This window comes from Eleutherodactylus coqui, chromosome 11 (genome assembly GCF_035609145.1).
Source record: "Eleutherodactylus coqui strain aEleCoq1 chromosome 11, aEleCoq1.hap1, whole genome shotgun sequence".
Classification (NCBI taxonomy): domain Eukaryota; kingdom Metazoa; phylum Chordata; class Amphibia; order Anura; family Eleutherodactylidae; genus Eleutherodactylus; species Eleutherodactylus coqui.
In genome coordinates this window covers 57,525,105-57,549,368 of record NC_089847.1, presented here as the reverse complement: position 1 = coordinate 57,549,368, position 24,264 = coordinate 57,525,105, and the positions used below count along the sequence as shown (strand labels likewise).

Genomic DNA, 24,264 nt, shown 5'->3' with positions numbered 1-24,264 from the left:
ATCGCCCAATTAATGGGTCCACGCGGGAGACGGTTATTAGAAAATGAGCAGTGTGAGCAGGTCCTGTCCTGGATGGCAGAAAGTGCTTCGAGCAACCTATCGTCTACCCGCAGTTCTGCGCCGTCCACTGCTGCCAATCCGAATCCTCTGTCTGCTGCTCCTCCTTCCTCCCAGCCTCCTCACTCCACTACAATAACACCTGCTCAGGAGCGGGAGCACTCCCAGGAACTGTTCTCGGGCCCCTGCTTAGATTGGGCAGCAGCGGTTCCTCTCCCACCAGAGGAGTTTATCGTCACTGATGCCCAACCATTCGAAAGTTCCCGGGGTCCGGGGGAAGAGGCTGGGGACTTCCGCCAACTGTCTCAACAACTTTCTGTGGGTGAGGAGGACGATGACGATCAGACACAGTTGTCTTGCAGTGAGGTAGTAGTAAGGGCAGTAAGTCCCAGGGAGCAGCGCACAGAGGATTCGGAGGAAGAGCAGCAGGACGATGAGGTGACTGACCCCACCTGGTGTGCAACGCTTACTCAGGAGGACAGGTCTTCAGAGGGGGAGTCAAGGGCATCAGCAGGGCAGGTTGCAAGAGGCAGTGCAGTGGCCAGGGGTAGAGGCAGGGCCAGACCGAATAATCCACCAAGTGTTTCCCAAAGCGCCCCCTCGCGCCATGCCACCCTGCGGAGGCCGAGGTGCTCTAAGGTCTGGCAGTTTTTCACAGAGACGCCTGACGACCGACGAACAGTGGTGTGCAACCTTTGTCGCGCAAAGCTCAGCCGGGGAGCCAACACCAACAGCCTCACCACCACCACCATGCGCAGACATATGATGGCCAAGCACCCCGCAAGGTGGGACAAAGGCCGTTCACCGCCTCCGGTTTGCACCCCTGCCTCTCCCCCTGTGCCCCAACCTGCCACTGAGATGCAACCCCCCTCTCAGGACACAGGCACTACCGCCTCATGGCCTGCACCCACACCCTCATCTCCGCTGTCCTCGGCCCCATCCAGCAGTGTAGTTCAGCGCACCGTTCAGCCGTCGCTTGCGCAAGTGTTCGAGCGCAAGCGCAAGTACGCCGCCACGCACCCGCACGCTCAAACGTTAACCGTCCGCATCGCAAAATTCATCAGCCTTGAGATGCTGCCGTATAGGGTTGTGGAAACGGAGTCCTTCAAAAGTATCATGGAGGCGGCGGCCCCGCGCTACTCAGTTCCCAGTCGCCACTACTTTTCCCGATGTGCCGTCCCAGCCCTGCACGACCACGTCTCCCGCAACATTGTGCGCGCCCTCACCAACGCGGTTACTGCCACGGTCCACTTAACTACGGACACGTGGACAAGCACAGGCGGGCAGGGCCACTACATCTCCCTGACGGCACATTGGGTGAATTTAGTGGAGGCTGGGACAGAGTCAGAGCCTGGGACCGCTCACGTCCTACCCACCCCCAGAATTGCGGGCCCCAGCTCGGTGCTGGTATCTGCGGAGGTGTATGCTTCCTCCACTAAAGCACCCTCCTCCTCCTCCTCCTCCTCTGTCTCACAATCAAGATGTGTTAGCAGCAGCATGTCGCCAGCAGTCGGTGTCGCGCGGTGTGGCAGCACAGCGGTGGGCAAGCGTCAGCAGGCCGTGCTGAAACTACTCAGCTTAGGCGATAAGAGGCACACGGCCCACGAACTGCTGCAGGGTCTGACACAGCAGACCGACCGCTGGCTTGCGCCGCTGAGCCTCCAACCGGGCATGGTCGTGTGTGACAACGGCCGTAACCTGGTGGCGGCTCTGCAGCTCGGCAGCCTCACGCACGTGCCATGCCTGGCCCACGTCTTTAATTTGGTGGTTCAGCGCTTTCTGAAAAGCTACCCACGCTTGTCAGACCTGCTCGTAAAGGCGCGCCGGCTCTGCGCACATTTCCGCAAGTCCCACACGGACGCTGCCACCCTGCGCACCCTGCAACATCACTTTAAGCTGCCAGTGCACCGACTGCTGTGCGACGTGCCCACACGGTGGAACTCTACGCTCCACATGTTGGCCAGGCTCTATGAACAACGGAGAGCTATAGTCGAATACCAACTCCAACATGGGCGGCGCAGTGGGAGTCAGCCTCCTCAATTCCTTTCAGAAGAGTGGGCCTGGTTGGCAGACATCTGCCATGTCCTTGGTAATTTTGAGGAGTCTACCCAGGTGGTGAGCGGCGATGCTACAATCATTAGCGTCACCATTCCTCTGCTATGCATCTTGAGAAATTCCCTGCAAACCATAAAGGCAGCTGCTTTGCGCTCGGAAACGGGGGCGGGGGAAGACAGTATGCCGCTGGATAGTCAGGGCACCCTCCTGTCTATTTCTCAGCGCGTACAGGAGGAGGAGGAGGAGCATGAGGAGGATGAGGAGGAGGGGGAAGAGACAGCTTGGGCCGCTGCTGACGGTACACCGGCTGATTGCCTGTCATCCTTTCAGCGTGTATGGCCTGAGGAGGAGGAGGAGGAGGAGGAGGATCCTGAAAGTGATCTTCCTAGTGAGGACAGCCATGTGTTGCGTACTGGTACCCTGGCACACATGGCTGACTTCATGTTAGGATGCCTTTCTCGTGACCCTCGCGTTGCACGCATTCTGGCCACGACGGATTACTGGGTGTACACACTGCTCGATCCACGGTATAAGGAGAACCTGCCCACTCTGATTCCCGAAGAGGAAAGGGGTTCGAGAGTGTTGCTATACCACAGGACCCTTGCGGACAAGCTGATGGTAAAATTCCCAGCCGACAGCGCTAGTGGCAGAAGGCGCAGTACCGAGGGCAAGGTAGCAGGGGATGTGCGTAGATCGAGCAGCATGTACATCCCAGGCAGTGCAACAGTCTTTAAGGGCCTGGCCAGCTTTATGGCTCCCCACCAAGACTGTGTCACCGCTCCCCAGTCACGGCTGAGTCGGCGGGAGCACTGTAAAAGGATGGTGAGGGAGTACGTAGCGGATCGCACGACCATCCTTGGTGACGCCTCTGCCCCCTACAACTACTGGGTGTCGAAGCTGGACACGTGGCCTGAACTCGCGCTGTATGCCCTGGAGGTGCTTGCTTGTCCTGCGGCTAGCGTCTTGTCGGAAAGGGTGTTTAGTGCGGCTGGGGGAATCATCACAGATAAGCGTAGCCGCTTGTCAACCGACAGTGCCGACAGGCTAACACTCATCAAGATGAACAAAGGCTGGATTTCCCCAGACTTCTGTTCTCCACCAGCGGACAGCAGCGATACGTAAGCAATACGTAGGCTGCACCCGCGGATGGAAGCTACGTTCTCTCTCACCATCCAAAACGGGGACATTTCTGCTTCATCAATCTGTGTCTAATATTCCTCCTCCTCCTCCTCCTGCTCCTCCTCCTGAAACCTCACGTAATCACGCTGAACGGGCAATTTTTCTTAGGGCCACAAGGCTCAGTCAAATAATTTTTCAGAACAATTTTTAAAAGTTTCAATGCGCTTAAAAGCATTGGAACTTTAACTTGAACCAATTTTTCGTTACACTGGGCTGCCTCCAGGCCTAGTTACCACTTAAGCCACATTAACCAAAGCGATTAATGTGTTTCACCTGCCCTCTTGGCTGGCCATGGCCAATTTTTGGGATGTACATTAGTACTGTTGATACAGCAATTTTTGTGGGCCCTCGCCTACAGTGTAATCAAATTAATTTTTAGCCCACCTGCATTACAGCTGACGTAACCTCAGCTGTGTTGGGCAATGCAATGGGATATTTTTGTGTACCGCCGGTGGGTTCCAGGGAGCCACCCATGCTGTAGGTGCACACGGAGTTTTTAATACATCTGTACACTTCTAAAGAACCCCAGTCTGACTGGGGCATGCAGTGTGGGCCGAAGCCCACCTGTATTACGCACAACATTACTACCTCAGCTGTGTTGGGCAATGCAATGGGATATTTCTATGTACCGCCGGTGGCTTCCTGGCACCCACCCAGGCAGTGGGTCCACAGGGAGTTTAACCTACATGTGTCCACTTGTAAAGAACCCCAGTCTGACTGGGGCATGCAGTGTGGGCCGAAGCCCACCTGCATTAAGCATGACATTACTACCTCAGCTGTGTTGGGCAATGCAATGGGATATTTTTGTGTACCGCCGGTGGGTTCCAGGGAGCCACCCATGCTGTAGGTGCACACGGAGTTTTTAATACATCTGTACACTTCTAAAGAACCCCAGTCTGACTGGGGCATGCAGTGTGGGCCGAAGCCCACCTGTATTACGCACAACATTACTACCTCAGCTGTGTTGGGCAATGCAATGGGATATTTCTATGTACCGCCGGTGGCTTCCTGGCACCCACCCAGGCAGTGGGTCCACAGGGAGTTTAACCTACATGTGTCCACTTGTAAAGAACCCCAGTCTGACTGGGGTATGCAGTGTGGGCCGAAGCCCACCTGCATTAAGCACGACATTACTACCTCAGCTGTGTTGGGCAATGCAATGGGATATTTTTGTGTACCGCCGGTGGGTTCCAGGGAGCCACCCATGCTGTAGGTGCACACGGAGTTTTTAATACATCTGTACACTTCTAAAGAACCCCAGTCTGACTGGGGCATGCAGTGTGGGCCGAAGCCCACCTGTATTACGCACAACATTACTACCTCAGCTGTGTTGGGCAATGCAATGGGATATTTCTATGTACCGCCGGTGGCTTCCTGGCACCCACCCAGGCAGTGGGTCCACAGGGAATTATAAATGCATCTGTTTCCACTTATAAAGAAACCCAGTCTGACTGGGGCATGCAGTGTGGGCCGAAACCCACCTGCATTAACCCTTTCCAGTCCACTGTGTGACCTGTGAAGACATTAGGGTTTAAGGCTGTACAGCTCCGTTGTTGGTAGACGTCCGTCGGGGTTCTCTTACTGTATATTGCCAGCCTCTCTGCTGTCGGAGCCTATCCTACGTGTCAGCTCATGCAGTACTGGCTTTAGCCAGCATATAGCGCCTGTTACGGCACTCTGCCCCCCGAGCGCCAGTTGGGGGGCCCTGATCTCCTGCACCCCACTGTCCCTGCCTACTTGCCTCGGCCCTGGCTAACCCCAGGCGGACAACTGGGCGGCAGTCCCTGCACTGGCTAGGGACCTGGCGACTACCTGGATGGAACTACTAACAGGGGACAGAGTGCCGACAGAAGAGGCAGGTGTAACAGACCAACAAAACTACTAGGGTAAAACAAGGCTGGAGGTGTAGCTCACAGGCAACGAAAGGAAACTGACAAGCAACTAGGACAGACTAGAATAGACCTGACTAGAGGCTAGCAGAACCAATAACTGGCAGTGAGTTCAGGTCACTGCCAGCCTTTTAACTAAAAGCCTCCGCCCCGGGGCGGAGAGGGGAGGAGCCGACTCTCCCCCTGTTGCATAAGGGAGGTGGATGAGAGCGGGCGGCACCCTACGGGCGGACACGCCCACGCCGCAGCACGCTGGCTGCTCCACGCTGCTGCACGCCGGCTGCTCCACGCCGCCGGGAGATCCCTGACAGCACAGCTCCGGGACGCCGAAGCCGAGCTCGAAGCGGCGCGCGCCGGCCGCGGGACCCAGCGCCGCCCTGCATGGTAACATTACCCCCCCTCTGACGGGGGACCTCCGGGCCCCCGGAAACTCGACCAGGCTTATCTGGAAAACGACGGTGGAACCGCCGTACCAACACGGGAGCATGAACATCACATGCGGCCACCCAGGAATGATCTTCTGGTGGAAAACCCTTCCAGGCCACCAAGTATTGTAGGATTCCTCGACACCGACGAGAGTCCAGTATCTCCTGGACCTCGTATTCGACTTCATCCCGGACCAGGGTGGGCGGAGGGGGACCGGAGGTGGGTATCACCGAAGGGACAAAAGGTTTCAGCAGCGACTTATGGAATACCCTGTGAACCCTCCATGTGGTTGGCAACCCCAGCTCGTAGGCGAGTGGGTTCACCACACGTGTGATGGCAAACGGCCCCACGTAACGTGGCGCCAGCTTCAAGGACGGGACCCGCAATTTGAGATTTTTAGAAGACAGGTATACCTTCTGTCCCACCCTATAAGGTTCAGACACAGACAGACTCTTCCCACTGCGCAACTGCATACGGGCCCCCGCTGCCTCCAAGTTTCTCTGCACCTCTTTCCATACTCCCCGAAGCGTATCTGTGGCGTCATCCGCTGCCGGACAGAGCGACGGAGTAGGGATTGCTGTAAGGAAGCGAGGATGCTGACCGTATACACTAAAAAATGGAGACACCCCAGTAGAAGAACAAAGGCGGTTGTTTAGTGCAAACTCTGCCAACGGCAGGAACTCTGCCCACTGGTAAGCCTTTTCGCTGGCAAACAACCGTAAATATTGCACTAAGTCTTGGTTCTTCCGCTCAGTCTGACCATTAGTCTGCGGGTGGAACGCTGACGAGAAGGAAAGCGACGTTCCCAGGTTTCTGCAGAAGGCACGCCAAAACTGCGACACAAACTGAACCCCGCGATCAGATACAATATTTTGGGGAACCCCATGTAGGCGAATTATTTCCTTTACAAAAATCGTGGCAAATTCTTTTGCCGAGGGTAGCTTTTTTAACGCCACAAAGTGTGCCATCTTTGAGAACCGGTCGACCACCACTAAGATAGTGGTGCATTTCTGGGATTCTGGTAGGTCAGTGATGAAATCTACTGATAAGTGAGACCAGGGACTGGAAGGAACCGGTAGTGGTCTCAGAGGACCCTCCGGAGGACGCCGCCGACTCTTATTGCGAGCACAGACCGAGCAACCCCTCACAAAGTTGCGGATCTCCTGAGACATGCCTGGCCACCAGAAGTATCGGGAGCAAAGCTCCAGGGTCCCCTGGAACCCTGGATGCCCGGCGAGAGCCGACGAGTGGGACTCATCCATGACTCTAGGGCGTAGGGTCTCTGGCACAAACCATCTGCCCTCCGGCACCCCTGACGGAGCGTCCTGCTGAGCATCCTGTAGTTGAGGGACGAAGTTAGACTCTAACACTGCCACCACCACGCCGGGGGCTAAGATATTCTCGGGAGTCATGGTCCCACTGTCTGGTACCCCGAAACTCCGTGACAGAGCATCCGCCTTCACGTTCTTCTCTCCGGGGATATATGTCACGACGAAGTTAAACCTGGCGAAGAACAACGCCCACCTGGCTTGACGAGCAGTGAGTCTTTTCGCATTGGCGAGATATACCAGATTCTTGTGATCAGTATATACGGTAATTGGGTGTCTAGCACCCTCAAGATGGTGTCGCCACTCTTCCAGAGCCCATTTGATAGCCAACAATTCCCGGTTACCCACGTCGTAATTGCGCTCTGCTGAATTGAACTTTCGCGAAAAGAACGCACATGGGCTATAGCCAGACCTCCCACTGACTTCCTGCGACAATACTGCTCCTGTCCCCACTTCCGACGCGTCTACCTCAATAAAAAAGGGTAGTAGTGCGTCCGGCTGTATTAGCACCGGGGCAGTCGTGAATGCCTTTTTTAGACGGCTAAAGGCCTCAAGGGCTGCAGGCGACCACTTACCCAAGTCAGCCCCCTTCTTAGTCAGGTCGGTCAGAGGTTGAGCAATAACTGAGTAATTTCTAATGAATTTGCGGTAGAAATTTGCAAAACCTAAGAACCGCTGGAGAGCCTTGAGGTTGTCGGGTCTGACCCATTGGGAGATTGCTGCTACTTTATCAGACTCCATCTGAATCTCTGTGGGGGAAATTACATAACCAAGGAAGGATACTTGTTTAGAGCCAAATGTACATTTCTCTAATTTGACAAAAAGTTGATACTCGCGCAAACGGGTCAGGACCAACCTCAGGTGCCGCACATGTGAATCCCAGTCAGGTGAGTACACCAGGATGTCGTCCAGATAAATGACCAAAAATACCCCCAGGAAGTCGTGGAAGACTGCGTTCATAAAACCCTGAAACACAGCGGGGGCATTACAGAGTCCAAAAGGCATGACCAGACATTCAAAATGTCCTAACGGGGTGTTGAACGCTGTCTTCCATTCATCTCCCTCTCTGATGCGAATTAAATTGTAAGCCCCCCTTAAGTCCAGTTTGGAGAACCAGTGAGCCCCTACCACCTGATTCAACAAGTCAGGAATTAGGGGCAAGGAGCACTGGTTCTTCACAGTGATTTTATTCAAGGCCCGATAATCCACACAAGGCCTTAGTGTCCCGTCCTTCTTCTCTACAAAGAAGAGACCTGCCCCGGCAGGGGACCTGGACGGCCGGATATGTCGGTTGGCCAGAGCTTCCGAGACATAGGACTTGAGGGCTTCATGCTCACGACCTGACAGATTGAAAATGGCTCCCTTAGGGATGGGACCGTCGGGAATCAGGTCGATACCACAGTCCCACTCCCTATGGGGGGGCAGAGCCTTAGACAATCGTTTGGAGAATACATCCTGAAAGTCTGACAAATACTCCGGAATGAGCACCGTATCTGCGGAGCACACAGCTATGGTAGACAGGTGATTGTGACACGATGACCCCCAATGAGTCAATTCCCGGGTGGACCAATCAAATTGGGGGTTGTGCAGTGCCAACCAGGGCATACCAAGCACCACATCAACCGACATTTTTTCCATAACCAAGAACGACAGTTCTTCCGAGTGGAGGACCCCCACCGTGAACTGTAATCTTGGGGTCCTCCATCGTACCAAACCTGTAGAGAGAGGGGTAGCATCAATGCTGGTAAAATGAATTGGCGTCTTCAACGCCACAAATTCCGCCATCAGAGAACGGACAAAACCCAGACTTATCAAGTTAGCGGCTGCTCCGGAATCAATAAACGCCCGCCCTGATCGGGAAAAATCCCTGAATCTAACATGACACGGTACCAAAAGTTTAGGAAGTACCTGAAGTCCTAGGCGATCCTCCCTGCAATCGCCTAGGACTCGGAGTTTTCCGCCGGTTCCGGCTGCGGGCGTTTGAGACCTCAGTGGGCAGGTTATCACCCGATGTCCAGCTTTCCCGCAGTAGAGGCAGAGACGATGCAACAAACGGATCCGGCGTCGCTCTTTGGGGTCCAGCGGGTCCACCTCCATCGGCTCGGGCGCAGAGACTGGTAAGGAAGAGGAGGGGCCAGGGCCACTGACCTCCCTGACTCTACGGGTCTGCCTGTCCTGCTTCCTAGACCTGAGCCTCCTATCTGCTCTCACCGCTAGCTCCATAGCCTCCCTTAAGGACCCGGGAACGGGATGGGAAATTAACAGGTCTTTAACTGCGTCCGAGAGGCTCTGCAGAAAAACGTCCTTCAGCGCGCTATCGTTCCATGTCGTATCCCCCGCATAGCGTCTGAAGTTGGAGCAATAATCCTCCACACACGACAACCCCTGCCGCAGCGCCAACAACCGTGAAACCGCCAACCCCGCTCGGTCCGGTTCGTCGAAGATACCCCCGAGTTCCTGAAAAAAGGAGTCCACGGACTGCAGGCAGGAGGAACCCTCGGGGATGGAGAAAGCCCATGTCTGTGCCGAGCCCCGCAGCAGGGACATTATCAGCCCGACCCTCTGAGCCTCCGACCCGGAAGAACGGGGACGCATGCGAAAAAACAGGCGACACGCCTGTCGGAAAACAAAAAACTTGTTCCTCTCCCCAGAAAACACCTCGGGAAGAGGGCACTTGGGTTCGGGGCTGGTTGAGGCGTCCGACCCCTGCGACACCCCCCGCTGCTCCTGGGCCACCATGCGGGCGGATAAATCCTGAATCACAGGCACCAGGGCCTGCAGCTGGTTCGTGAGGGAACTGATCGCCTCCATGACAAAAACGGTTTAAAAGGGCCAGTTATTATGTTACGGCACTCTGCCCCCCGAGCGCCAGTTGGGGGGCCCTGATCTCCTGCACCCCACTGTCCCTGCCTACTTGCCTCGGCCCTGGCTAACCCCAGGCGGACAACTGGGCGGCAGTCCCTGCACTGGCTAGGGACCTGGCGACTACCTGGATGGAACTACTAACAGGGGACAGAGTGCCGACAGAAGAGGCAGGTGTAACAGACCAACAAAACTACTAGGGTAAAACAAGGCTGGAGGTGTAGCTCACAGGCAACGAAAGGAAACTGACAAGCAACTAGGACAGACTAGAATAGACCTGACTAGAGGCTAGCAGAACCAATAACTGGCAGTGAGTTCAGGTCACTGCCAGCCTTTTAACTAAAAGCCTCCGCCCCGGGGCGGAGAGGGGAGGAGCCGACTCTCCCCCTGTTGCATAAGGGAGGTGGATGAGAGCGGGCGGCACCCTACGGGCGGACACGCCCACGCCGCAGCACGCTGGCTGCTCCACGCTGCTGCACGCCGGCTGCTCCACGCCGCCGGGAGATCCCTGACAGCACAGCTCCGGGACGCCGAAGCCGAGCTCGAAGCGGCGCGCGCCGGCCGCGGGACCCAGCGCCGCCCTGCATGGTAACAGCGCCGTTGTATAACGGCAGAAAAAGAGTAAGCCCCCTAGGAAAACCATATACAAATTGGATTGGAAAGGGTTAAGCACAACATTACTACCTCAGCTGTGTTGGGCAATGCAATGGGATATTTCTATGTACCGCCGGTGGCTTCCTGGCACCCACCCATGCTGTAGGTGCACACGGAGTTTTTACTACATCTGTACACTTATAAAGAACCCCAGTCAGACTGGGGCATGCAGTGTGGGCCGAAGCCCACCTGCATTAAGCACGACATTACTACATCAGCTGTGTTGGGCAATGCAATGGGATATTTCTGTGTACCACCGGTGGGTTCCAGGGAGCCACCCATGCTGTGGGTCGACAGGGACTTCACAATAGGGAGTTGTACCTGCCTGTGTCTATGAATTAAAAAGCCCGGTCTGACTGGGGCATGCAGACACCTTGACAGAATGAATAGTGTGTGGCACATAGGTTCCCCATTGCTATGCCCACGTGTGCAGCTCCTGATGGCGGTGGCACAGGATTCTATTTCTCATTGCTTCTGTACAGCATTGTGGGCTATCGCTCCGCCACTTTTAAAGAGGGTCGCTGCCTAGCCGTGCCAACCTCTGCAGTGTGTGCCTGCGGTCCCTCGTCATGGCAGACGCAATTCTAAATAGACATGAGCGTGGTGTGGCATGAGGGCAGCTGAAGGCTGCCCAGGGACACTTTGGTGTGCGCTGTGGGGGGGAGGGGGGGCGGTTGGTCAGCATGTAACCCAGGAGAAGTGTCAGTGGAGTGTCATGCAGGCAGTGATTGTGCTTTGTTGGAGGTAGTGTGGTGCTTAGCAAAGGTATGCCATGCTAATGAGCGCTTTTCAGAAGTAAAAGTTGTTGGGAGGGGGGGGGGCCCACTCTTGCCGCTATTGTGGCTTAATAGTGGGACCTGTGAACTTAGGATGCAGCCCAACATGTAGCCCCTCGCCTGCCCTACCGTCACTGTGTCATTCCCATCACTTTCCTGAATTGCCCAGATTTTCACACATGAAAACCTTAGCGAGCATCGGCGAAATACAAAAATGTTCTGGTCGCCCATTGACTTCAATGGGGTTCGTTGTTCAAAACGAACCCTCGAGCATCACGGGAAGTTCGTTACGAATAACGAACACCCGAACATTTTGGTGTTCGCTCATCTCTATTCATTTTCTTTCCACATGCAACAGCGCCGTACATCAGACATTGGCTCAGCAGGTCTTGTTTTACATCCAACGTGATGACCCATGCTAATGGCATACATACTAAACATTCAGTCCTCTCTGCTTCTCATTTATGTTGGCATTTCCCTAGCATTCCCTAAATCTGTCAATTCTGCCTTCTATCTAACTTTTAAAGTAAAACAGGCCACAATTCATGCAAGGCAAATGCATGGATTACATACCTATGGACAAATTATCCATGTCTTTTCCAAAAAGGATCGTCCCAAGCCGATTTCATTTAGAATTGTCACGATGCAAAATGACAGAGAACTGCATGCTGCTGCCAAGTATGTGATGGGACTCGACTTCCTTGCTGTTCTATAGTGGTAGCCACCTGAAACTACATACTGCATAGGATCTGTTCACACTTAATTTGCCATCTCTGTGACAAATAGCAAAACTTAGAACCACTCCTCAAAATCATCCTACATTTAAAAATTCTTCTCCTGGATCATCCTTGCCATCTTTCTGGTTTTCCACAGTTTTGCTCATGGGCGCTGTGGCTTAGTTGGTTAAAGCGCCTGTCTAGTAAACAGGAGATCCTGAGTTCAACTCTCAGCAGTGCCTTGTTCTCTTATTCTGCTCAATAATCAGCTTTTTTTTCCAAAAGGGAGATGTTCACTAGCCAATGACATTAAAGATGCTCGTCCTACATCCCTAGAATACTCCACCCGAGTGGCAAAGAGTCAGCTCTGGTTTAGTTTTAACAAGTAGATGGTTGCAACGTTTTGCAAAATGTAGGATGGCATAAGGCACGATAAATTAGAGGTGCCGATTCACTATTGCCTGACTGATACGCTACATAATGCCTGTAAATATGTTTAGAGACTTCAATAGCATCCTTCTTGAACGGCGATGGTAAATTTTCTTCCTCGGGGCATTGCTTGCGCTGAGCATAGAGAATTTTCCAAAAAGGAATCATACGACGAGGATGGGATTCGAACCCATGCATGCAGAGCACAATGGATTAGCAGTCCATCGCCTTAACCACTCGGCCACCCCGTCAACGAAAGTACCTTTACCGAACCCACATTTGGAAAACAGTCGTGATGATTTTTAGGCTTCATTTTCTTTCCACATGCAACAGCGCCGTACATCAGACATTGGCTCAGCAGGTCTTGCTTTACATCCAACGTGATGACCCATGCTAATGGCATAAATACTAAACATTCAGTCCTCTCTGCTTCTCATTTATGTTGGCATTTCCCTAGCATTCCCTAAATCTGTCAATTCTGCCTTCTATCTAACTTTTAAAGTAAAACAGGCCACAATTCATGCAAGGCAAATGCATGGATTACATACCTATGGACAAATTATCCATGTCTTTTCCAAAAAGGATCGTCCCAAGCCGATTTCATTTAGAATTGTCACGATGCAAAATGACAGAGAACTGCATGCTGCTGCCAAGTATGTGATGGGACTCGACTTCCTTGCTGTTCTATAGTGGTAGCCACCTGAAACTACATGCTGCATAGGATCTGTTCACACTTAATTTGCCATCTCTGTGACAAATAGCAAAACTTAGAACCACTCCTCAAAATCATCCTACATTTACAAATTCTTCTCCTGGATCATCCTTGCCATCTTTCTGGTTTTCCACAGTTTTGCTCATGGGCGCTGTGGCTTAGTTGGTTAAAGCGACTGTCTAGTAAACAGGAGATCCTGAGTTCAACTCTCAGCAGTGCCTTGTTCCCTTATTCTGCTCAATAATCAGCTTTTTTTCCAAAAGGGAGATGTTCACTAGCCAATGACATTAAAGATGCTCGTCCCACATCCCTAGAATACTCCACCCGAGTGGCAAAGAGTCAGCTCTGGTTTACTTTTAACAAGTAGATGGTTGCAACGTTTTGCAAAATGTAGGATGGCATAAGGCACGATAAATTAGAGGTGCCGATTCACTATTGCCTGACTGATACGCTACATAATGCCTGTAAATATGTTTAGAGACTTCAATAGCATCCTTCTTGAATGGCGATGGTAAATTTTCTTCCTCGGGGCATTGCTTGCGCTGAGCATAGAGAATTTTCCAAAAAGGAATCATACGACGAGGATGGGATTCGAACCCATGCATGCAGAGCACAATGGATTAGCAGTTCATCGCCTTAACCACTCAGCCACCCCGTCAACGAAAGTACCTTTACCGAACCCACATTTGGAAAACAGTCGTGATGATTTTTAGGCTTCATTTTCTTTCCACATGCAACAGCGCCGTACATCAGACATTGGCTCAGCAGGTCTTGCTTTACATCCAACGTGATGACCCATGCTAATGGCATAAATACTAAACATTCAGTCCTCTCTGCTTCTCATTTATGTTGGCATTTCCCTAGCATTCCCTAAATCTGTCAATTCTGCCTTCTATCTAACTTTTAAAGTAAAACAGGCCACAATTCATGCAAGGCAAATGCATGGATTACATACCTATGGACAAATTATCCATGTCTTTTCCAAAAAGGATCGTCCCAAGCCGATTTCATTTAGAATTGTCACGATGCAAAATGACAGAGAACTGCATGCTGCTGCCAAGTATGTGATGGGACTCGACTTCCTTGCTGTTCTATAGTGGTAGCCACCTGAAACTACATGCTGCATAGGATCTGTTCACACTTAATTTGCCATCTCTGTGACAAATAGCAAAACTTAGAACCACTCCTCAAAATCATCCTACATTTACAAATTCTTCTCCTGGATCATCCTTGCCATCTTTCTGGTTTTCCACAGTTTTGCTCATGGGCGCTGTGGCTTAGTTGGTTAAAGCGCCTGTCTAGTAAACAGGAGATCCTGAGTTCAACTCTCAGCAGTGCCTTGTTCCCTTATTCTGCTCAATAATCAGCTTTTTTTCCTAAAGGGAGATGTTCACTAGCCAATGACATTAAAGATGCTCGTCCCACATCCCTAGAATACTCCACCCGAGTGGCAAAGAGTCAGCTCTGGTTTACTTTTAACAAGTAGATGGTTGCAACGTTTTGCAAAATGTAGGATGGCATAAGGCACGATAAATTAGAGGTGCCGATTCCCTATTGCCTGACTGATACGCTACATAATGCCTGTAAATATGTTTAGAGACTTCAATAGCATCCTTCTTGAACGGTGATGGTAAATTTTCTTCCTCGGGGCATTGCTTGCGCTGAGCATAGAGAATTTTCCAAAAAGGAATCATACGACGAGGATGGGATTCGAACCCATGCATGCAGAGCACAATGGATTAGCAGTCCATCGCCTTAACCACTCGGCCACCCCGTCAACAAAAGTACCTTTACCGAACCCACATTTGGAAAACAGTCGTGATGATTCTTAGGCTTCATTTTCTTTCCACATGCAACAGCGCCGTACATCAGACATTGGCTCAGCAGGTCTTGTTTTACATCCAACGTGATGACCCATGCTAATGGCATACATACTAAACATTCAGTCCTCTCTGCTTCTCATTTATGTTGGCATTTCCCTAGCATTCCCTAAATCTGTCAATTCTGCCTTCTATCTAACTTTTAAAGTAAAACAGGCCACAATTCATGCAAGGCAAATGCATGGATTACATACCTATGGACAAATTATCCATGTCTTTTCCAAAAAGGATCGTCCCAAGCCGATTTCATTTAGAATTGTCACGATGCAAAATGACAGAGAACTGCATGCTGCTGCCAAGTATGTGATGGGACTCGACTTCCTTGCTGTTCTATAGTGGTAGCCACCTGAAACTACATGCTGCATAGGATCTGTTCACACTTAATTTGCCATCTCTGTGACAAATAGCAAAACTTAGAACCACTCCTCAAAATCATCCTACATTTAAAAATTCTTCTCCTGGATCATCCTTGCCATCTTTCTGGTTTTCCACAGTTTTGCTCATGGGCGCTGTGGCTTAGTTGGTTAAAGCGCCTGTCTAGTAAACAGGAGATCCTGAGTTCAACTCTCAGCAGTGCCTTGTTCTCTTATTCTGCTCAATAATCAGCTTTTTTTTCCAAAAGGGAGATGTTCACTAGCCAATGACATTAAAGATGCTCGTCCTACATCCCTAGAATACTCCACCCGAGTGGCAAAGAGTCAGCTCTGGTTTAGTTTTAACAAGTAGATGGTTGCAACGTTTTGCAAAATGTAGGATGGCATAAGGCACGATAAATTAGAGGTGCCGATTCACTATTGCCTGACTGATACGCTACATAATGCCTGTAAATATGTTTAGAGACTTCAATAGCATCCTTCTTGAACGGCGATGGTAAATTTTCTTCCTCGGGGCATTGCTTGCGCTGAGCATAGAGAATTTTCCAAAAAGGAATCATACGACGAGGATGGGATTCGAACCCATGCATGCAGAGCACAATGGATTAGCAGTCCATCGCCTTAACCACTCGGCCACCCCGTCAACGAAAGTACCTTTACCGAACCCACATTTGGAAAACAGTCGTGATGATTTTTAGGCTTCCTTTTCTTTCCACATGCAACAGCGCCGTACATCAGACATTGGCTCAGCAGGTCTTGCTTTACATCCAACGTGATGACCCATGCTAATGGCATAAATACTAAACATTCAGTCCTCTCTGCTTCTCATTTATGTTGGCATTTCCCTAGCATTCCCTAAATCTGTCAATTCTGCCTTCTATCTAACTTTTAAAGTAAAACAGGCCACAATTCATGCAAGGCAAATGCATGGATTACATACCTATGGACAAATTATCCATGTCTTTTCCAAAAAGGATCGTCCCAAGCCGATTTCATTTAGAATTGTCACGATGCAAAATGACAGAGAACTGCATGCTGCTGCCAAGTATGTGATGGGACTCGACTTCCTTGCTGTTCTATAGTGGTAGCCACCTGAAACTACATGCTGCATAGGATCTGTTCACACTTAATTTGCCATCTCTGTGACAAATAGCAAAACTTAGAACTACTCCTCAAAATCATCCTACATTTACAAATTCTTCTCCTGGATCATCCTTGCCATCTTTCTGGTTTTCCACAGTTTTGCTCATGGGCGCTGTGGCTTAGTTGGTTAAAGCGCCTGTCTAGTAAACAGGAGATCCTGATTTCAGCTCTCAGCAGTGCCTTGTTCTCTTATTCTGCTCAATAATCAGCTTTTTTTTCCAAAAGGGAGATGTTCACTAGCCAATGACATTAAAGATGCTCGTCCCACATCCCTAGAATACTCCACCCGAGTGGCAAAGAGTCAGCTCTGGTTTAGTTTTAACAAGTAGATGGTTGCAACGTTTTGCAAAATCTAGGATGGCATAAGGCACGATAAATTAGAGGTGCCGATTCACTATTGCCTGACTGATACGCTACATAATGCCTGTAAATATGTTTAGAGACTTCAATAGCATCCTTCTTGAACGGCGATGGTAAATTTTCTTCCTCGGGGCATTGCTTGCGCTGAGCATAGAGAATTTTCCAAAAAGGAATCATACGACGAAGATGGGATTCGAACCCATGCGTGCAGAGCACAATGGATTAGCAGTCCATCGCCTTAACCACTCGGCCACCCCGTCAACGAAAGTACCTTTACCGAACCCACATTTGGAAAACAGTCGTGATGATTCTTAGGCTTCATTTTCTTTCCACATGCAACAGCGCCGTACATCAGACATTGGCTCAGCAGGTCTTGCTTTACATCCAACGTGAGGACCCATGCTAATGGCATAAATACTAAACATTCAGTCCTCTCTGCTTCTCATTTATGTTGGCATTTCCCTAGCATTCCCTAAATCTGTCAATTCTGCCTTCTATCTAACTTTTAAAGTAAAACAGGCCACAATTCATGCAAGGCAAATGCATGGATTACATACCTATGGACAAGTTATCCATGTCTTTTCCAAAAAGGATCGTCCCAAGCCGATTTCATTTAGAATTGTCACGATGCAAAATGACAGAGAACTGCATGCTGCTGCCAAGTATGTGATGGGACTCGACTTCCTTGCTGTTCTATAGTGGTAGCCACCTGAAACTACATGCTGCATAGGATCTGTTCACACTTAATTTGCCATCTCTGTGACAAATAGCAAAACTTAGAACCACTCCTCAAAATCATCCTACATTTAAAAATTCTTCTCCTGGATCATCCTTGCCATCTTTCTGGTTTTCCACAGTTTTGCTCATGGGCGCTGTGGCTTAGTTGGTTAAAGCGCCTGTCTAGTAAACAGGAGATCCTGAGTTCAACTCTCAGCAGTGCCTTGTTCTCTTATTCTGCTCAATAATCAGCTTTTTTTTCCAAAAGGGAGATGTTCACTAGCCAATGACATTAAAGATGCTCGTCCCACATCCCTAGAATACTCCACCCGAGTGGCAAAGAGTCAGCTCTGGTTTAGTTTTAACAAGTAGATGGTTGCAACGTTTTGCAAAATCTAGGATGGCATAAGGCACGATAAATTAGAGGTGCCGATTCACTATTGCCTGACTGATACGCTACATAATGCCTGTAAATATGTTTAGAGACTTCAATAGCATCCTTCTTGAACGGCGATGGTAAATTTTCTTCCTCGGGGCATTGCTTGCGCTGAGCATAGAGAATTTTCCAAAAAGGAATCATACGACGAGGATGGGATTCGAACCCATGCGTGCAGAGCACAATGGATTAGCAGTCCATCGCCTTAACCACTCGGCCACCCCGTCAACAAAAGTACCTTTACCGAACCCACATTTGGAAAACAGTCGTGATGATTCTTAGGCTTCATTTTCTTTCCACATGCAACAGCGCCGTACATCAGACATTGGCTCAGCAGGTCTTGTTTTACATCCAACGTGATGACCCATGCTAATGGCATACATACTAAACATTCAGTCCTCTCTGCTTCTCATTTATGTTGGCATTTCCCTAGCATTCCCTAAATCTGTCAATTCTGCCTTCTATCTAACTTTTAAAGTAAAACAGGCCACAATTCATGCAAGGCAAATGCATGGATTACATACCTATGGACAAGTTATCCATGTCTTTTCCAAAAAGGATCGTCCCAAGCCGATTTCATTTAGAATTGTCACGATGCAAAATGACAGAGAACTGCATGCTGCTGCCAAGTATGTGATGGGACTCGACTTCCTTGCTGTTCTATAGTGGTAGCCACCTGAAACTACATGCTGCATAGGATCTGTTCACACTTAATTTGCCATCTCTGTGACAAATAGCAAAACTTAGAACCACTCCTCAAAATCATCCTACATTTAAAAATTCTTCTCCTGGATCATCCTTGCCATCTTTCTGGTTTTCCACAGTTTTGCTCATGGGCGCTGTGGCTTAGTTGGTTAAAGCGCCTGTCTAGTAAACAGGAGATCCTGAGTTCAACTCTCAGCAGTGCCTTGTTCTCTTATTCTGCTCAATAATCAGCTTTTTTTTCCAAAAGGGAGATGTTCACTAGCCAATGACATTAAAGATGCTCGTCCCACATCCCTAGAATACTCCACCCGAGTGGCAAAGAGTCAGCTCTGGTTTAGTTTTAACAAGTAGATGGTTGCAACGTTTTGCAAAATCTAGGATGGCATAAGGCACGATAAATTAGAGGTGCCGATTCACTATTGCCTGACTGATACGCTACATAATGCCTGTAAATATGTTTATAGACTTCAATAGCATCCTTCTTGAACGGTGATGGTAAATTTTCTTTCTCGGGGCATTGCTTGCGCTGAGCATAGAGAATTTTCCAAAAAGGAATCATACGACGAGGATGGGATTCGAACCCATGCGTGCAGAGCACAATGGATTAGCAGTCCATCGCCTTAACCACTCGGCCACCCCGTCAACAAAAGTACCTTTACCGAACCCACATTTGGAAAACAGTCGTGATGATTCTTAGGCTTCATTTTCTTTCCACATGCAACAGCGCCGTACATCCTACATTGGCTCAGCAGGTCTTGTTTTACATCCAACGTGATGACCCATGCTAATGGCATAAATACTAAACATTCAGTCCTCTCTGCTTCTCATTTATGTTGGCATTTCCCTAGCATTCCCTAAATCTGTCAATTCTGCCTTCTATCTAACTTTTAAAGTAAAACAGGCCACAATTCATGCAAGGCAAATGCATGGATTACATACCTATGGACAAGTTATCCATGTCTTTTCCAAAAAGGATCGTCCCAAGCCGATTTCATTTAGAATTGTCACGATGCAAAATGACAGAGAACTGCATGCTGCTGCCAAGTATGTGATGGGACTCGACTTCCTTGCTGTTCTATAGTGGTAGCCACCTGAAACTACATGCTGCATAGGATCTGTTCACACTTAATTTGCCATCTCTGTGACAAATAGCAAAACTTAGAACCACTCCTCAAAATCATCCTACATTTAAAAATTCTTCTCCTGGATCATCCTTGCCATCTTTCTGGTTTTCCACAGTTTTGCTCATGGGTGCTGTGGCTTAGTTGGTTAAAGCGCCTGTCTAGTAAACAGGAGATCCTGAGTTCAACTCTCAGCAGTGCCTTGTTCTCTTATTCTGCTCAATAATCAGCTTTTTTTTCCAAAAGGGAGATGTTCACTAGCCAATGACATTAAAGATGCTCGTCCCACATCCCTAGAATACTCCACCCGAGTGGCAAAGAGTCAGCTCTGGTTTAGTTTTAACAAGTAGATGGTTGCAACGTTTTGCAAAATGTAGGATGGCATAAGGCACGATAAATTAGAGGTGCCGATTCCCTATTGCCTGACTGATACGCTACATAATGCCTGTAAATATGTTTATAGACTTCAATAGCATCCTTCTTGAACGGTGATGGTAAATTTTCTTCCTCGGGGCATTGCTTGCGCTGAGCATAGAGAATTTTCCAAAAAGGAATCATACGACGAGGATGGGATTCGAACCCATGCGTGCAGAGCACAATGGATTAGCAGTCCATCGCCTTAACCACTCGGCCACCCCGTCAACAAAAGTACCTTTACCGAACCCACATTTGGAAAACAGTCGTGATGATTCTTAGGCTTCATTTTCTTTCCACATGCAACAGCGCCGTACATCAGACATTGGCTCAGCAGGTCTTGTTTTACATCCAACGTGATGACCCATGCTAATGGCATACATACTAAACATTCAGTCCTCTCTGCTTCTCATTTATGTTGGCATTTCCCTAGCATTCCCTAAATCTGTCAATTCTGCCTTCTATCTAACTTTTAAAGTAAAACAGGCCACAATTCATGCAAGGCAAATGCATGGATTACATACCTATGGACAAGTTATCCATGTCTTTTCCAAAAAGGATCGTCCCAAGCCGATTTCATTTAGAATTGTCACGATGCAAAATGACAGAGAACTGCATGCTGCTGCCAAGTATGTGATGGGACTCGACTTCCTTGCTGTTCTATAGTGGTAGCCACCTGAAACTACATGCTGCATAGGATCTGTTCACACTTAATTTGCCATCTCTGTGACAAATAGCAAAACTTAGAACCACTCCTCAAAATCATCCTACATTTAAAAATTCTTCTCCTGGATCATCCTTGCCATCTTTCTGGTTTTCCACAGTTTTGCTCATGGGTGCTGTGGCTTAGTTGGTTAAAGCGCCTGTCTAGTAAACAGGAGATCCTGAGTTCAACTCTCAGCAGTGCCTTGTTCTCTTATTCTGCTCAATAATCAGCTTTTTTTTCCAAAAGGGAGATGTTCACTAGCCAATGACATTAAAGATGCTCGTCCCACATCCCTAGAATACTCCACCCGAGTGGCAAAGAGTCAGCTCTGGTTTAGTTTTAACAAGTAGATGGTTGCAACGTTTTGCAAAATGTAGGATGGCATAAGGCACGATAAATTAGAGGTGCCGATTCACTATTGCCTGACTGATACGCTACATAATGCCTGTAAATATGTTTATAGACTTCAATAGCATCCTTCTTGAACGGTGATGGTAAATTTTCTTCCTCGGGGCATTGCTTGCGCTGAGCATAGAGAATTTTCCAAAAAGGAATCATACGACGAGGATGGGATTCGAACCCATGCGTGCAGAGCACAATGGATTAGCAGTCCATCGCCTTAACCACTCGGCCACCCCGTCAACAAAAGTACCTTTACCGAACCCACATTTGGAAAACAGTCGTGATGATTCTTAGGCTTCATTTTCTTTCCACATGCAACAGCGCCGTACATCAGACATTGGCTCAGCAGGTCTTGTTTTACATCCAACGTGATGACCCATGCTAATGGCATACATACTAAACATTCAGTCCTCTCTGCTTCTCATTTATGTTGGCATTTCCCTAGCATTCCCTAAATCTGTCAATTCTGCCTTCTATCTAACTTTTAAAGTAAAACAGGCCACAATTCATGCAAGGCAAATGCATGGATTACATACCTATGGACAAGTTATCCATGTCTTTTCCAAAAAGGATCGTCCCAAGCCGATTTCATTTAGAATTGTCACGATGCAAAATGACAGAGAACTGCATGCTGCTGCCAAGTATGTGATGGGACTCGACTTCCTTGCTGTTCTATAGTGGTAGCCACCTGAAACTACATGCTGCATAGGATCTGTTCACACTTAATTTGCCATCTCTGTGACAAATAGCAAAACTTAGAACCACTCCTCAAAATCATCCTACATTTAAAAATTCTTCTCCTGGATCATCCTTGCCATCTTTCTGGTTTTCCACAGTTTTGCTCATGGGTGCTGTGGCTTAGTTGGTTAAAGCGCCTGTCTAGTAAACAGGAGATCCTGAGTTCAACTCTCAGCAGTGCCTTGTTCTCTTATTCTGCTCAATAATCAGCTTTTTTTTCCAAAAGGGAGATGTTCACTAGCCAATGACATTAAAGATGCTCGTCCCACATCCCTAGAATACTCCACCCGAGTGGCAAAGAGTCAGCTCTGGTTTAGTTTTAACAAGTAGATGGTTGCAACGTTTTGCAAAATCTAGGATGGCATAAGGCACGATAAATTAGAGGTGCCGACTCACTATTGCCTGACTGATACGCTACATAATGCCTGTAAATATGTTTATAGACTTCAATAGCATCCTTCTTGAACGGTGATGGTAAATTTTCTTCCTCGGGGCATTGCTTGCGCTGAGCATAGAGAATTTTCCAAAAAGGAATCATACGACGAGGATGGGATTCGAACCCATGCATGCAGAGCACAACGGATTAGCAGTCCATCGCCTTAACCACTCGGCCACCCCGTCAACAAAAGTACCTTTACCGAACCCACTTTTGGAAAACAGTCGTGATGATTCTTAGGCTTCATTTTCTTTCCACATGCAACAGCGCCGTACATCCTACATTGGCTCAGCAGGTCTTGTTTTACATCCAACGTGATGACCCATGCTAATGGCATAAATACTAAACATTCAGTCCTCTCTGCTTCTCATTTATGTTGGCATTTCCCTAGCATTCCCTAAATCTGTCAATTCTGCCTTCTATCTAACTTTTAAAGTAAAACAGGCCACAATTCATGCAAGGCAAATGCATGGATTACATACCTATGGACAAATTATCCATGTCTTTTCCAAAAAGGATCGTCCCAAGCCGATTTCATTTAGAATTGTCACGATGCAAAATGACAGAGAACTGCATGCTGCTGCCAAGTATGTGATGGGACTCGACTTCCTTGCTGTTCTATAGTGGTAGCCTCCTGAAACTACATGCTGCATAGGATCTGTTCACACTTAATTTGCCATCTCTGTGACAAATAGCAAAACTTAGAACCACTCCTCAAAATCATCCTACATTTAAAAATTCTTCTCCTGGATCATCCTTGCCATCTTTCTGGTTTTCCACAGTTTTGCTCATGGGCGCTGTGGCTTAGCTGGTTAAAGCGCCTGTCTAGTAAACAGGAGATCCTGAGTTCAACTCTCAGCAGTGCCTTGTTCTCTTATTCTGCTCAATAATCAGCTTTTTTTTCCAAAAGGGTGATGTTCACTAGCCAATGACATTAAAGATGCTTGTCCCACATCCCTAGAATACTCCACCCGAGTGGCAAAGAGTCAGCTCTGGTTTAGTTTTAACAAGTAGATGGTTGCAACGTTTTGCAAAATGTAGGATGGCATAAGGCACGATAAATTAGAGGTGCCGATTCCCTATTGCCTGACTGATACGCTACATAATGCCTGTAAATATGTTTATAGACTTCAATAGCATCCTTCTTGAACGGTGATGGTAAATTTTCTTCCTCGGGGCATTGCTTGCGCTGAGCATAGAGAATTTTCCAAAAAGGAATCATACGACGAGGATGGGATTCGAACCCATGCGTGCAGAGCACAATGGATTAGCAGTCCATCGCCTTAACCACTCGGCCACCCCGTCAACAAAAGTACCTTTACCGAACCCACATTTGGAAAACAGTCGTGATGATTCTTAGGCTTCATTTTCTTTCCACATGCAACAGCGCCGTACATCAGACATTGGCTCAGCAGGTCTTGTTTTACATCCAACGTGATGACCCATGCTAATGGCATACATACTAAACATTCAGTCCTCTCTGCTTCTCATTTATGTTGGCATTTCCCTAGCATTCCCTAAATCTGTCAATTCTGCCTTCTATCTAACTTTTAAAGTAAAACAGGCCACAATTCATGCAAGGCAAATGCATGGATTACATACCTATGGACAAGTTATCCATGTCTTTTCCAAAAAGGATCGTCCCAAGCCGATTTCATTTAGAATTGTCACGATGCAAAATGACAGAGAACTGCATGCTGCTGCCAAGTATGTGATGGGACTCGACTTCCTTGCTGTTCTATAGTGGTA

General features: G+C 48.7%; 11 non-coding genes across 11 annotated transcripts; 5 read left to right on the top strand and 6 right to left on the bottom strand.

Moving 5' to 3' along the window:
* Positions 1-12,110: 12,110 nt before the first annotated feature.
* Positions 12,111-12,184, top strand: TRNAT-AGU (transfer RNA threonine (anticodon AGU)). The gene has a single exon. It is a non-coding gene; the product is annotated as a tRNA-Thr (tRNA).
* Positions 12,185-14,349: 2,165 nt separating this feature from the next.
* On the top strand, positions 14,350-14,423 carry TRNAT-AGU (transfer RNA threonine (anticodon AGU)). The gene has a single exon. It is a non-coding gene; the product is annotated as a tRNA-Thr (tRNA).
* Positions 14,424-15,468: 1,045 nt separating this feature from the next.
* TRNAT-AGU (transfer RNA threonine (anticodon AGU)) lies at positions 15,469-15,542 on the top strand. The gene has a single exon. It is a non-coding gene; the product is annotated as a tRNA-Thr (tRNA).
* Positions 15,543-17,018: 1,476 nt separating this feature from the next.
* On the bottom strand, positions 17,019-17,100 carry TRNAS-GCU (transfer RNA serine (anticodon GCU)). The gene has a single exon. It is a non-coding gene; the product is annotated as a tRNA-Ser (tRNA).
* Positions 17,101-17,708: 608 nt separating this feature from the next.
* TRNAT-AGU (transfer RNA threonine (anticodon AGU)) lies at positions 17,709-17,782 on the top strand. The gene has a single exon. It is a non-coding gene; the product is annotated as a tRNA-Thr (tRNA).
* Positions 17,783-18,138: 356 nt separating this feature from the next.
* On the bottom strand, positions 18,139-18,220 carry TRNAS-GCU (transfer RNA serine (anticodon GCU)). The gene has a single exon. It is a non-coding gene; the product is annotated as a tRNA-Ser (tRNA).
* Positions 18,221-18,828: 608 nt separating this feature from the next.
* On the top strand, positions 18,829-18,902 carry TRNAT-AGU (transfer RNA threonine (anticodon AGU)). The gene has a single exon. It is a non-coding gene; the product is annotated as a tRNA-Thr (tRNA).
* A 356-nt stretch (positions 18,903-19,258) lies between these two features.
* Positions 19,259-19,340, bottom strand: TRNAS-GCU (transfer RNA serine (anticodon GCU)). The gene has a single exon. It is a non-coding gene; the product is annotated as a tRNA-Ser (tRNA).
* Positions 19,341-20,378: 1,038 nt separating this feature from the next.
* TRNAS-GCU (transfer RNA serine (anticodon GCU)) lies at positions 20,379-20,460 on the bottom strand. The gene has a single exon. It is a non-coding gene; the product is annotated as a tRNA-Ser (tRNA).
* A 1,038-nt stretch (positions 20,461-21,498) lies between these two features.
* TRNAS-GCU (transfer RNA serine (anticodon GCU)) lies at positions 21,499-21,580 on the bottom strand. Its single transcript has one exon. It is a non-coding gene; the product is annotated as a tRNA-Ser (tRNA).
* Positions 21,581-23,738: 2,158 nt separating this feature from the next.
* On the bottom strand, positions 23,739-23,820 carry TRNAS-GCU (transfer RNA serine (anticodon GCU)). Its single transcript has one exon. It is a non-coding gene; the product is annotated as a tRNA-Ser (tRNA).
* Positions 23,821-24,264: the final 444 nt, after the last annotated feature.